The sequence below is a fragment of the Manis javanica genome, chromosome X (genome assembly GCF_040802235.1).
Source record: "Manis javanica isolate MJ-LG chromosome X, MJ_LKY, whole genome shotgun sequence".
Taxonomy (NCBI): Eukaryota; Metazoa; Chordata; class Mammalia; order Pholidota; family Manidae; genus Manis; species Manis javanica.
The window spans coordinates 30,722,638-30,736,999 of record NC_133174.1 but is presented as its reverse complement, the minus strand read 5'-3'; positions in this window follow the sequence as shown (position 1 = coordinate 30,736,999).

The following is a 14,362-nucleotide window of genomic DNA, read 5'->3' as shown; positions in this document are numbered from 1 at the left end:
GACAATTCATTGTCACAGTGATTTGGAAGTGGATTAAACAGCCTACCCTTCTATCGTTGCTTGATGCATTCTGGAATAAGAGCTCAGTTTGCCAAGATTACTGTCAGGATTGACCCATCTAGATAATGGGTGGTATAGTCTCCATCCTTCTGTAAGGCTGCCAGAACAGATTTATTTTTAATTCTGATAAAATAAAAAGCTGAGTCTACAGGCAGGGAACTTGATGAGTTAAGGGCATCGAAAGGAGCAAGGGGATGCTTAGTTTCTCCTTGGGGCTTCCATATCCCTTGGTCATGGTAGGCATTAGGAGCCATGTTTTTGTCCCTTCAGACAAGGAGACATAAAATGCAAACCTTCACAGGCAGAAATGAAGCCTTATTCCCCTTGATTCCTCCACCCCTCACCCGTCACGAATCTAGAGGCAACTGATAATTTTGCCTCTTATTATCCTTCCACATAGCTCAGTACCAAGGGAGCCCCAGCAGCATTGATAGGGACTTGTGCTGACTGGCTTCAAAATAAAACTATGAACAGGTCTCTGAGAGAAGGAGTTCTGCTTTGTCTCAGTTGTGTCACCCATTCTATTGACCAAAAATGCTGCATAACAAGCAACCACAAAATCTCACAGCTTGTAAGTTTATTATTCATGCATCTGGGATCTTGGCTTGGCTCATTCATGTGTCTAGCAGGTGGGCTGGCTGTTGCTTGGGGAGACTGGGGGCTGGGCTTGGTCCACATGTCTCTAATCCTCCAGCGAGCCAACCCCTTTCATGGCATGCTTTTATGATGGCAGAGGGGTGAGAGCACAAGCAGAACCATGCAAGACTACTTTAGGTCTGGTGTCAGAGCTGACACACTCTTGTCTGCCTTATTCCATCGGTAAATCACATGAGGAAGCATTGGGTGTCTTTATGGAACTCCAAAATTACATGGCAAAGGGTGCATACCCAGGATGGGGTGAAGTGTTAGGGTCCCTAGGGGTTCCTTTGGACAGTAGAACAAGTACAACAAAGGTCACAAGGTGGATGTGAAACAGCATGATTTGGGAGAAGCAAGTAGTTAGCAGTATCCAGAAGCCCTCTTAAACTCACAGACCAAATTAACCCTTTTACCTATGGATTTTTTTTCCCAAAGACTTCCACCACTCTCTCTATTGCTCAGTCACCTGGCAAAACTTCAGCCCAGAACATCCTTCAGGGTGGAGCTACCTATTTAGATCACATGAGGCTTTGCCTCTGATTGTCATTTACTTAATTCACAAGCTGTGTTGTTTTAGTATCATGACTCCGCTAGAACGCACTCTCGAGGAGGGTAGGACCTTTTGTTACATTTATTGGCTGACCTGCACCAAGAGCTTGAATAGTCCCTAGCACATGTAGGAGGCATTCCCTCAAAGTCTGTGAAATGATGAATGAATTACTGTAAAAGCACCATAAGCAAGGTAACCTGGAGTATGAATACAGAGTGAAGCCTTTACTGACACTTTAACCTGACTTTGATTAAACTCTCACTGTTTTCTCAGACCCCTTTGCTCTTGAGAGTGCAAGAATGTGAACATGCTGTGGTTTCTGCCTCCTGTGTCAGTGTCTCCACAAAGTCTGGCGACTTCTATACTTCACCTTAAATTCAATGACTTCACACAATGTATTTTTACTAACCAACCCTGTGTGGCAGATTGTATTTTCCATATGGCCCCAGTGATCTCTCCTATGCCACGGGCTCCTCTGCAGTGTGGCCATTGTAGACATTCCTCTCATCAGGAGGCAGGGTATGTGTCCCCTCTTCTTGAATCTGAGTGGGTTTATAACTCACTTGTAACCAATAGAATGTGATGGAAATGACACTGCATGACATCCAATGCTAGGTCATAAAAAATGATGCAGCTTCCATCTTGCATGCTGGAACACTCACATTTGAAGCCTTGCACTACTGTGTAAGAATCTGAGGTTGCTCTATTGTGAGGGAGTGCAGACAACCTGAAGAGGCCGCTTGTAGGTGTTGGGGTGGACAGCCTAGCTGACAGCATCAACTGACAGCCATGTGAGTGAGCCACGTTGGATATACAGTCCAGTCGAGCCTTCAGAGGACTGAGGCTCTATGAGAACAGCCATCCCAAGACCTTGCAGAATTCCTGACCCATGATATTATGAGAAAAACAAAATAATTCTTTTAAGCTACTAAATTTCAGGGTCATTTGTTATGCAGCAACAGTAACTAGAATCTATTGCTGGCTCCCCATCATTCAGTGCCATAAATTCCCCTGTAATCAATAATGCCATTCAACAGGGCAACAAACAGGTGGGGAGAGGCCTATTTGGGGGGACTCTGGACAGGGAGGCAGGAAATATGCAGGCACACAAAATGCTGTGCTCCAAAATAATAGTTCTAATTGGATTCTTTAGAAGTAGCAATGACCCCACAAGGAAATATGCAGCCTATCCAAAACGTTGCCAGAGCCAGTTATTTTGCCCTTATCTGCAAGATTTGTCCTGATATATACAGAATCTCTGGCAGCATTTGCTGACAGGCAGCTCCCAGCACATGGTTTCTGTGATCTTGCTGAATTGCCCAGTTCCTAGTTCTTAGTATTTCCTTTTTCTGCAGGTTATGCAAAACTATGGATGGAAAATAGTTTTAGTGGGTTCATCAAGGAAATCACATAAAAATTATACAACACTATTGGTGAAAATGTATTAAAATAACAGTTCCTCTTATGCAAATCTTTGCTAAGTTTGATATGAAAAAAGCTTGGTAGTTGTATAACTGTCAAACCTCAATGCTTAATTAAGGTTTAGCACATTTTATGGGATAAATCATCTTAAAAATACTTTCAGAAAGTTTTCCAAAGTTTTGCTCAAAGGGTGCATTCTGGAGATGGTTCAGATAACTGAATCGGTGCTATGCCCAGTCCTGAAGCACATTCTCTTTGGAGATGCGTCTCTGATTTGTTAGCTTGGCAACCTAATTGGAGAGGACTCCTGCTTCTGTTCTTTTGCCCCCTATAGGCCCTTCTCAAAACCGCAGCCTGAATGATGGATCCTGTCTTCTGGCTGATGACAATGTTTCACCTGTCTCTCAACATATAATGGCTGAAAGCCACACAGAGGAAAGCAGAACTGAATCCTAGATAAAAAGTGTGACCTGATGACATCATTGGCATTCCTGCTCCTGCCCGTACCTGAAGGATTGTTCAGTTATTGGGCCCAGTACATTTCCTTCCTTTGCTCAAATGGGTGCCTGCCTTTTGTGAAAGAATGATCAGGACTAATGTGGGTTCTTGATAGTTTAAAGTAGTTTGCTGTGATTTGTTTAGAGAGACTGGGTAGGAAGGGAAAGAAGCAAGAAAAAAATGTTTGGGAACATTGTAGAAGGGAGATGATTGAGAGTAAGAGCCAGATCTATGGCCATACCACCCTGAATGCACCTGATGTCTTTTGATCTCGGAAGTTAAGCAGAGACAAGCCTGGTTAGTACTTGGATGGGAGAGTAAGAGCTAAGTGTGAACCACTCTTGAGCAATGAATGAGTGGAGGTGTTGACGTGAGACCTGATGTCAAACACCTGCTCTGCCACATCTAGCTGTGTGACTTTGGGAGTAATTTAACCTTCCTGAGCCTCAGTTCTCTCATCTGTAAATTGGTAGCAATGACAGAACCAGTCTCATACAGTAGTTAGGGTCACACATCAAGGGTTTAACTTGATGTCTAGCTCTGAATAAATGTTTTAGCATACGTCGAAAATCATTATTATTCTGCATGTAGTTGCTTCAGGAAGGAGATTCCCACTGCCTAATTACCACCTAACCTCTTATATCTTCCCCTTTTTCTAAGTTGGTTGTTCTTAGAAAAGAATCATGGGGTTTTATTTGTTTCTGTTGCTATTTGTTTTGCATAGTCTTTCTTAATGTTTCCTAAATCAGACGTGTTCCGTTTACAAGCCTAAAGATTTCTTTTTTATTTGTTACTGTGACAAATTCAGCTTCCAAGGTGAAAAAGGAAATCATAATGTGTTTTTCAGCTTTGATGTGATTGCCAGTAGCTAAAGATTCAAGTTGACAAATTTTGTTGCTGATGCATAAGACAGAATAAAATTAACCTATTTCAAGGCTATCTGTTTCTGCAGTGGTAAGAGTAGGCAGGAAGGCAGGAAAATAAAAACATGTGACATAAAGCCATGTGGGTGAGCAGATCTACAAAGACAAGATAAGCAGGCATAACCTGAGGGAGCTGTTTGACTCAGTGGTTTTCTATCTGTTAAGTACAATGGGAACTTTCCACAGTTTCTCCTTACTTTGCCAAACGCTCACAACTTTGGGAAAACAGACCCCGGAAAGATGTTGTTTGTTGTTTTGGTCATTTGAGCTACTTCTGAAGAGATTGATAGAGAACTTTGGTCTTTTAATTGGCTAGAAGTTGTATAAGACAAAATTAGTTAAAAAAGATAAAATTAGTATCTTCAATTTGTAATTTTATCTTCTCTTTCAATTAAGATGTTACAGAATATCATCAGTATTATCTTTTTATTTAACAGGCAGGCAAGTGGCTCACATATGTTGCTTGAAATTCTCTACTAGAACCTTTATATAACTGAATCTCCAGGCTACCACTGCCCAGAAAAATTGGTTTTTATTCAGATGGTAATATTTACCCTTTTTTTTTGTCAAGAGCACTGTACATTTGGATTTTGAGTTTTGCGTGAGACATGCATAACTGGAATTCAGACATGGAGTACTAGCGGATGCAGAAGCAATAAGTAAGTAAGTACATATAAATGATGAGTGTAAAAGCATTGAAAAGATTGGCCTTCTATAAAAGGGAACCTGGAGATAAGTCAATGGAACAGAACATCATAAAAGTCTAACAGGTTCCTGCTGCCATATAAATGTCATGGAAAAGCAGAGATATTTATCTAGTCTCAATGTTTATTTTTGAAGCTGAGGTCTATTATCTCTTCTAATGGCTTTATTTCATTTACCAGATGATTAAATATAAATAAAATGAGACTGTTTATTTAGTATAAGCTGACTCTGGTTTCTGATGCACACTAAGCATCCAAACCATAAAAAGATGTGGAATATGAGGCTGACTAGGGTTAACATCTGGATATCTGCTCTGTTCTTCCTAATTAACCAAAACAGCGTGAGAGCTATTGTTTTCCTATGAGTAAAAACAAAAATAAAGAGGAGGACTTGCTTTCCTGGGAACAGCACTTTTATATATCTTCATTTTTTAAAAATTTCCTCTTTTTCATAAAATATTTTGGAAAAGAAAAACACTCTGAATCTTAGATTTATAGCATCCTAGATTTATGAAGTTTTAAGACTGCATATAATATTACCTGTGACCCAATATCTTTAGAAGAAATGCAAACGAAAATGAGAAATGAATCAAAGCATGTTGATAGGAAAAAAAATCAGTGAAATACAAAGGAAGACAGCAAGACTTAGAAAAGGGGACAAAAAAACCCAAGTCAGACAGAAAATAATTTTTGAAGTGGCAATAAGTCATTGCCTATCAATAATTACTTTAAATGGTTAAATTCTTCAATCAAAAAACAGAGTGAATAGATTTTTTTTTTTAAGAGAGCCAATTACATGCTGTCTGTAAGACTCACTGTAGATTGAAGGACACACTTTCAGCCTTGAAAGTAAAAAGATGGAAAAAGATATTCCATGCAAATGGTAACCAAAAGAGAGCAGGGGCAGCCAATCTAATAACAGACAACATGGGCTTCAAATGAAATACTGTCACAAGAGACAAAGAATAACATTATATAATGATAAAATAGCCAAGTCACCAGGATGATATAACAATTTTAAACACACACATGCACACACACAAATAAATCCAAGAAGAGAGCACCTAAATACATGAAACAAACATTGACAGAACTAAGCAGAGAAATTGACAGCAGCACAATAATAGTAGGAGATTTCAGTATCTTGTTTTCAATAATAGATAAAGCATCCAGGCAGAAGAAGATCAATAAGAAATGGGACTTGACAACACTATATACTAAATGGACCTAACAGAAACATATAGGACATTTCAGCAGCAGCAGAATAAATATTTTTCTCAAGCACAAATGAAAGAATCTCTAGGATAGGTCACATGGTAGGTCACAAACAAATCTTAAGAAATTTAAGAAAATTAAAATCATACTAAGTATCTTTTCTAACTACAATGGAATGAAACTAGAAATAAACAGCCCAAGGAAAACTGGAAAATTCCCAAATATGTGGCAATTAAACAACACATTCTTGAACAAACAACGGGTCAAAGAACAAAAAATGGAAATTAGAAAATATTCTAAGACAAATGAAAACAATGTACAATATACTAAAACTATGGGATGCAATAAAAGCAATACTAATTACAAAAGTTCATAGCAAAAAAATGCCCACATTAGAGGCACAAAGTCAGTAGAAGGAGGGACATAATAAAGATTAGAGCACAAATAAATAAAATCAAGAAGACTAAAACAATAGAATCAGCGAAAGCAGGAGCTGGTTCCTTGAGAAAATAAACAAAATAAATAAACCCCTAGCCAGACTTATCAAGAAAAAAAGAGAGTCTACACACATAAACAGAATCAGAAATGAGAAAGGAAAAATCAGTACAGACACCACAGAAATACAAAGAAGTACGAGAGAATACTATGAAAAATTGTATGGTAGCAAACTGGATACCCTACAAGAAGTGGACAACTTTGTAGAAAAATACAACCTTGCAAGGCTGACCCAGGAAGAAACAGAAAATCTGAATAGACCAATTACAAGCAAGGAAATTGAATTGGTAATCAAAAAACTACCTAAGAACAAAACCCCTGGAACAGATGGTTTCACCTGCTGAATGTTATCAAACATTTAGTGAAGACCTAATACCCACCCTCCTTAAAGTTTTCCAAAAAGTAGAAGAGGAGGGAAGACTCCCAAACTCATTCTACAAGGCCAGAATCACTCTAATACCAAAACCAGGCAAAGACACCACAAAAGCAGAAAATTACAGACCAATATCCCTGATGAACACAGATGCAAAAATACTGAACAAAATATTAGCAAACCGAATTCAAAAATACATCAAAAAGCTCATCCATCATGATCAAGTAGGATTTATTCCAGGGATGCAAGGATGGTACAACATTCAAAAATCCATCAACATCATCCACCACATCAACAAAAAGGACAAAAACCACACGAACATCTCCATAGATGCTGAAAAAGCATTCGACGAAATTCAACATCTGTTCATGATAAAAACTCAACAAAATAGGTATAGAGGGCAAGTACCTCAACATAATAAAGGCCACATATGACAAACCCACAGCCAACATTATACTTAACAGCAAGAAGCTGAAAGCTTTTCCTTTAAGATCTGGAACAAGACAAGGATGCCCACTCTCCCCACTGTTATTCAACATAGTTCTGGAGGTCCTATCCATAGCAATCAGACAACACCAATAAATAAAAGGCATCCAGATTGGCAAGGAAGAAGTCAAAGTGTCCCTGTTTGCAGAAGACATGATATTGTACATAAAAAACCCTAAATAATCCATTCCAAAACTATTAGATCTAATATCTGAATTCAGCAAAGTTGCAGGATACAAAATTAATACACAGAAATCTGTGGCTTTCCTATAAACTAATGATGAACTAGCAGAAAGAGAAATCAGGAAAACAATTCCATTCATAATTGCATCAAAAAGAATAAAATACCTAGGAATAAACCTAACCAAGGAAGTGAAAGACCTATACTCTGAAAACTACAAGACACTCATGAGAGAAATTAAATAAGATACCAATAAATGGAAGCACATCCATGCTCAAGGATAGGAAGAATTAATATTGACAAATGGCCATCCTGCCTAAAGCAATCTACCGATTCAATGCAATTCCTATCAAAATACCAACAGCATTCTTCAATGAACTGGAACAAATAGTTCTAAAATTCATATGGAACCACCAAAGACCTCAAATACCCAAAGCAATACTGAGAAGGAAGAATAAAGCAGGGAGAATTATGCTTCCTGACTTCAAGCTCTACTGCAAAGCCATAGTAATCAAGACAATTTGGTACTGGCACAAGAACAGACCCAGACACCAATGGAAAAGACTAGAGAGCCCAGATATAAACCCAAGCATATATGGTCAATTAATATATGATAAAGGAGCCATGGATATGCAATGGGGAAATGACAGCCTCTTCAACTGGACAGCTACATGCAAGAGAATGAAATTGGATTATTGTTTAACCCCATACACAAAAGTAAACTCGAAGTGGATTAAAGACTTGAATGCAAGTCATGAAACCATAAAACTCTTAGGAAAAAACATAGGCAAAAATCTCTTGGACATAAACATTAGCGACTTCTTCATGAACATATCTCCCCAGGCAAGGGAAACAAAAGCAAAAATGAACAAGTGGGACTATATCAAACTAAAAAGCTTCTGTACAGCAAAGGACACTGTCAGTAAAACAAAAAGGCATCCTACAGTATGGGAGAATATATTCATAAATGACATATCTGATAAGGGGTTGACATCCAAATTATATAAAGAGCTCATGTACCTCAACAAACAAAAAGGAAATAAGGCAATTAAAAAATGGGCAGAGGAGCTGAACAGACCCTTCTCCAAAGAAGAAATTCAGATGGCCAACAGGCACATGAAAAGATGCTCCACATTGCTAGTCATCAGAGAAATGCAAATTAAAATCACAATGAGATATCACCTCACACCAGTTAGGATGGCCAACATCCAAAATACAAACAACAACAAATGTTGGCAGGGATGTGGGGAAAGGGGAACCCTCCTACCCTGCTGGTGGGAATATGGATTAATTCAACCATTATGGAAAGCAGTATGGAAGTTCCTCAAAAAACTAAAAATAGAAATACCATTTGACCCAGGAATTCTGCTCCTAGGAATTTACCCTAAGAATGTGGGAGCCCAGTTTGAAGAAGACGTATGCACCCCTATGTTTATCGCAGCACTATTTACAATAGCCAAGAAATGGAAGCAACCTAAGTGTCCATTAGTAGATGAATGGATAAAGAAGATGTGGTACATATGCACAGTAGAATCTTATTCAGCCATAAGAAAACAAATCCTACCATTTGCCACAACATGAATGGACCTAGAGGGTATTATGCTCAGTGAAATAAGCCAGATGGAGAAAGACAAGTATCAAATGATTTCACTCATCTGTGGAGTATAAGAGCAAAGCAAAAACTGAAGGGACGAAACAGCAGCAGACTCACAGAACCCAAGAATGGACTAACAGTTACCAAAGGGAAAGGGACTGGGGAGGATGGGTGAGAAGGGAAGGATAAGGGGGAAAAAGGGGTATTACGATTAGCACACATAATGTAGGAGGGGGCATGGGGAAGACAATATAACACAAAGAAGACAAGTAGTGATTTTATAGCATCTTACTACGCTGATGGACAGTGACTGTAATAGTGTATGTGAAGGGGACTTGATAATAGTGGGAGTCTAGTAACCATAATGTTGCTCATATTATTGTACATTAGTGATACCAAAAAAAAAGTGGAATCCTGCACTACATACTCCTTTTTATCCAACTATTTTCACTCAGCATGATTAAATTGTTTCATGTTTTGTATACATCAATAGTCCATTTCTCTTTTTTAAATAGTTCATTGGTTTATGACCAAGGCATTTTCCATTGCATGGATGTATCAGAATTTGGTTTTCCATGCAATTATAGACAGATACTTGGTTTTGCTTTTTGTTATTTCAGTTTTTAGTCATAACAAATAAAACTGCTACAAATATTAATGTACAAGTCATTGTATGCACATACGCTTTCATTTCTCTTGAGCAAATAAACTTTTGAGGAGTGAAATGGTTGGGTCATATGGTAGGTATCTGTTTAAATTTCTAAGAAATAGTCAATCTGTTTTCCAAAGTGATTGTACCATTTTGTATTTTACAAGCAGATATATGGGAGTTCTAGTTGCTTCACATACTTGCCATACTGTATGGTCAGTTTTTTAATTTTTAGACATTCTAAATGCTATATGGTTGTTATCTCATTGATTTTTATTTGCATTCCTTTAATAAATAATAATGTTGAGCAAAAAAAAATGAATGCCCACATTAAAAATGATCTCAAATTAAGAAAACTAACTTTATACATCAAAGCAATAGAAAAAGAACAAATTAGGCCCAAAGATACCAGAAATAAGGAAATGATGAAGATTAAAGCAGAAATAAATGAAATGGAGAACAGAAAAAAACAAAAGAGTTGGTGTTTTGAAATGAACAACAAAATTGACAAAGTTTGAACTAAACTAAGAAACAGAGTGAGGACACAAAATCAGAAATGAAAAAGAAGACATTACAACTGATGCCACAGAAACAAAATAGATGAAAAAGACTACTAAGAACAAGTACACACCAAGAAATTGCATAACTTGGAAGAAATGGATAAACTTCTAGAAACATATAACCTACAAAAACAAAATCATGAAGAAATGAAAAATATAAATTGATTTAAATCTAATAAGGAGACTGGATCAGTAATCAAAAACCTCCACACAAAGAAAATCCCAGGACCATTTGGGTTTATGGGTGAATTCTACCAAATATTTAAAGAACAAATAATGCAAATTTTTCTCAAAGTTCTACAAAAAATTGAAGAGGAAATACTTTCAAACTCTTTTTATGAGGCCAGCATTACCCTGATAAAAAGGCCAGAAAAAGACACTACAAGAAAAGAAAACTGCCATCCAATGTTCCTGATGTGTATAGATGCAAAAATTCTCAAAAACCTACTAGCAGACTCAATTCAACAGCACAGTAAAAGGATCATACACCATGATCAACTGGTATTTATCCTTAAGAAGCAAGGATGGTTCAGCATACCCAAATGCATAAATGTGACACACCACATTAACAGAATAAAGGATAAAAATCACATCTCAATATATGCAGGACAAGCATTTTACAAAATGTAATACCCTTTCATGATAGAACTCTCAACAAACTAGGTGTAGAAAGAATTTACCTCAATACATTAAAGGCCACATATAATAAGCCCATAGCAAACATCATACTCAATGGTGAACAATGAAATCTTTTCCCCTGAGGTCACGAATAAGGCAATAATGCACACTCTCACCACTTCTATTCAACATCATACCGGAAGTCCTAGCCAAAGCAGTTAGGCAAGAAAAAGAAATGAAAGGCATCTAAATCAGAAAACAAAACAGTGAAATGATCTCTGTTTGCAAATAACATGATTTTATATGTAGAAAGCCCTAAAAGCTCCACAGAAAACTTTATAATGAATTCAATACAGTTGAAGAACAAAAAATCAACATATAAAAATCAGTTGTATTTTTATATGCACTAAAAATGAATAATCTGAACAGGAAATTAAGAAAATATTTCTATTTATAGTAACATCAAAATAATAAAATACTTAGGAATAAAGTTAACCAAGGAGGCAGAAGACCTGTACACTGAAAACTACAGAACATTACTGAAAGAAATTAAAGAAGATACAAATATATGGAAAGACACCCTGTGTTCATGGGTCAGAGCACAGTATTGGTCAAATGTCTGTAGCACCCAAAGTGATCTACAGATTCACTGAAATCCCAGCAAAATGCCAATGGCAATTTTTTTACAGAACAGAAATAGAAAAAAAAGATCCCAAAATTTATATGGAACTACACAGGGCCCCAAACAGCCAATAGAATCTTAAAAAAGAAGAACAAAGCGGGAAGCCTCACACTTACTGATTTCAAAATGTATCACAACACTTTATAGAAATAAAAACAATATAGTATGTCATACAGATATATAGACCAATGCATCAGAATGGAAAGTTCAGAAATAAACTCATGCATATGTGATTAAATGGTCTTTGACAAGGGTTCCAGGAAGACACAATGGGGAAAGGATAGTGTCTTCAATAAACATTCTTGTGAAAAGTGAATATCCACATGTAAAAGAATGAAATTTGACCTTGTCTTTCAAAAAACACAAAAATCAACTCAAAATGGAGAGAGGACTTAAACGTAAGACCTGCAACTGTGAAATATTTTAGAAGAAAATCTAAGGGAAAAGCTTCAAGACATTGGTCTTAGCACTCATTTCTTGGAATATAACTCCAAAAGCACAAGCAACAAAAGCAAAATGGGGTTACATGAAACGAAAAAGCTTCTGCATAGCAAAGGAAACAATCAACAGAGTGAAAGGTGATCTATGGACTGGAAGAAAATATTTGCAAACCATATATTTGATAAGAAGTTGATATCCAAAAAATGTAAGAAACACTTACAACTCAGTAGCAATAATAATAGGAAAACAACCTGATTTAAAAATGGGCAAAGGACTTGAATAGACATTTCTCCAAAGAAGAAAGGAAGACATACAAATGGCCAACAGGTATATAAAAAGTGCTCAACATCACTAATAATCAAGGAAATGTTTTCAAAACCACAGTGGGATATCACGTCACATCCGTTTAAATAGCCATTATTCAAAACAGAAAATAACAAGTATGGAGACAGTGGAACCCTTGCATACTCCTAATGGGAATACAAAACAGTGCAGTTACTGTGGAGAATAGTTTAGCATTTTCTCAAAAAATTAAAAACAGAACTATTATATGATCCAGGAATCCCACTTCTATATATTTATCCAGAAGAACTGAAATTAGGATCTCATTGAGATATTTGTACTCCAGTGGGTATGGAGTACAAACATCCATTTGATGGATGAGTGAATGAAGACAATGTCATATATACATACCATGGAATACTATTCAGCCATAAAAAGAAAGAAATCCTGTCATATGCTACAGTATGAATGAATCTTGAGGAAATTATGCTAAGTGAATAAGCCAGTCACACAAGGACAAACCCTATATGATTTCACATGTACAAAGTATCCAAAGTAGTCAAATTCTTTGAGGCAGAAAGTAGAATGGTGATTGGCAGAATCTGGTGGGGTGGATAATGGGGAGATGATGCTCAGAGGGTGTAGAATTTCAGTTATGCAAGATGAAAATATTTTAGAGATCTGTACAACATTGTGTTTATAGTTAACAGTAATGTACTGTGCACTTAAAAGTTTGTTGACAGGGTAGATCTCATGTTACATCTTTTTTACCACAATAAACAAAAGCCCAAGGTACAGAGGCAGAACCAATAAGATAACATGACAGTGTCAAAGAGGACCTGGGCTTCTTTCGTCTTTTTTTTTAATACCATTTTTTAATTGAAATATAGTTTACATACAGTATTATATTGATTTCAGATGAACAATTTAGTGATTCATCAATTATATACATTATTACATGCTCATCATGATAAGTATAATTATCTGTCGCCATACAGAGATATTACAATATTAGGAGCTGTATTCCCTACTATACATCTATCCCTGCAGGTAAATTGTTTTATGATTTGAGTTTGTACCTTCCCCTGTTTCACCTGTCTCCTCCTTCCATTGTAAAAACCATCCATTCTCTGTGTTTATGAGGCTGTTTCTAGTTTGTTTGTTTTGTTTTTCAGATTCCACATATAAGTGAAACCATATGGTATTATTCTTCTTCTGGCTCACTTCAGTTAGCCTAATACCCTCTAGGCCATCCGTGTTGTTGCAAATGGCAAGATTTATTTCTTTTTTATGGATGGATAATATTCCATTGTATATACGTATCACTTCTTCTTTATCCATTCATCTATTGATGGATACTTTGGTTCATTCCCTATCTTGGCTGTTATAAATAATGCTGCAATAAACATAGGGGTGCACATATATTTTTTAACTAAGGACTTCATTTCTTCAGGTAGATTTCCAGACGTGCAATTACTGGATCATATGCTATGTTTATTTTTAGTTTTTTAAATCTCTGTACTGCTTTCCATAGTGGCCGCACCAATTTACAATCTCACCAGCACAGTAAGAGGGCTTCCATTTCTGCACATCCTTGCCAGCACTTGTTATTTCTTGTCTTTTAGATAGTGGCCACTTGACTGGTGTGGGGTGATACCTCATTGTGGTTTCGATTTGCATTTCCCTGATGATTAGTGTTGTTGAGTGTCTTTTCATGTGTCTGTTGGCCATCTGTATGTCTTCTTTGGAAAAATGTTCAGGTCCTCTGCCCATTTTTAATTGAATTATTTGTTTTTTTGGTGTTGAGTTGTATAAGTTCTTTATATGTTTTGGATATTTGCCCTTTATCAGATATATCGTTTGCATGTATCTTCTCATGAAGTAGGTTGCCTTTCATTTCGTCAATGGTTTCCTTTGCTGTGCAGAAGCCTTTTAGTTTGATGTAGTCCCACTTGTTTATTTTTGCTTTTGTTTCCCTTCCCTGGGGAGA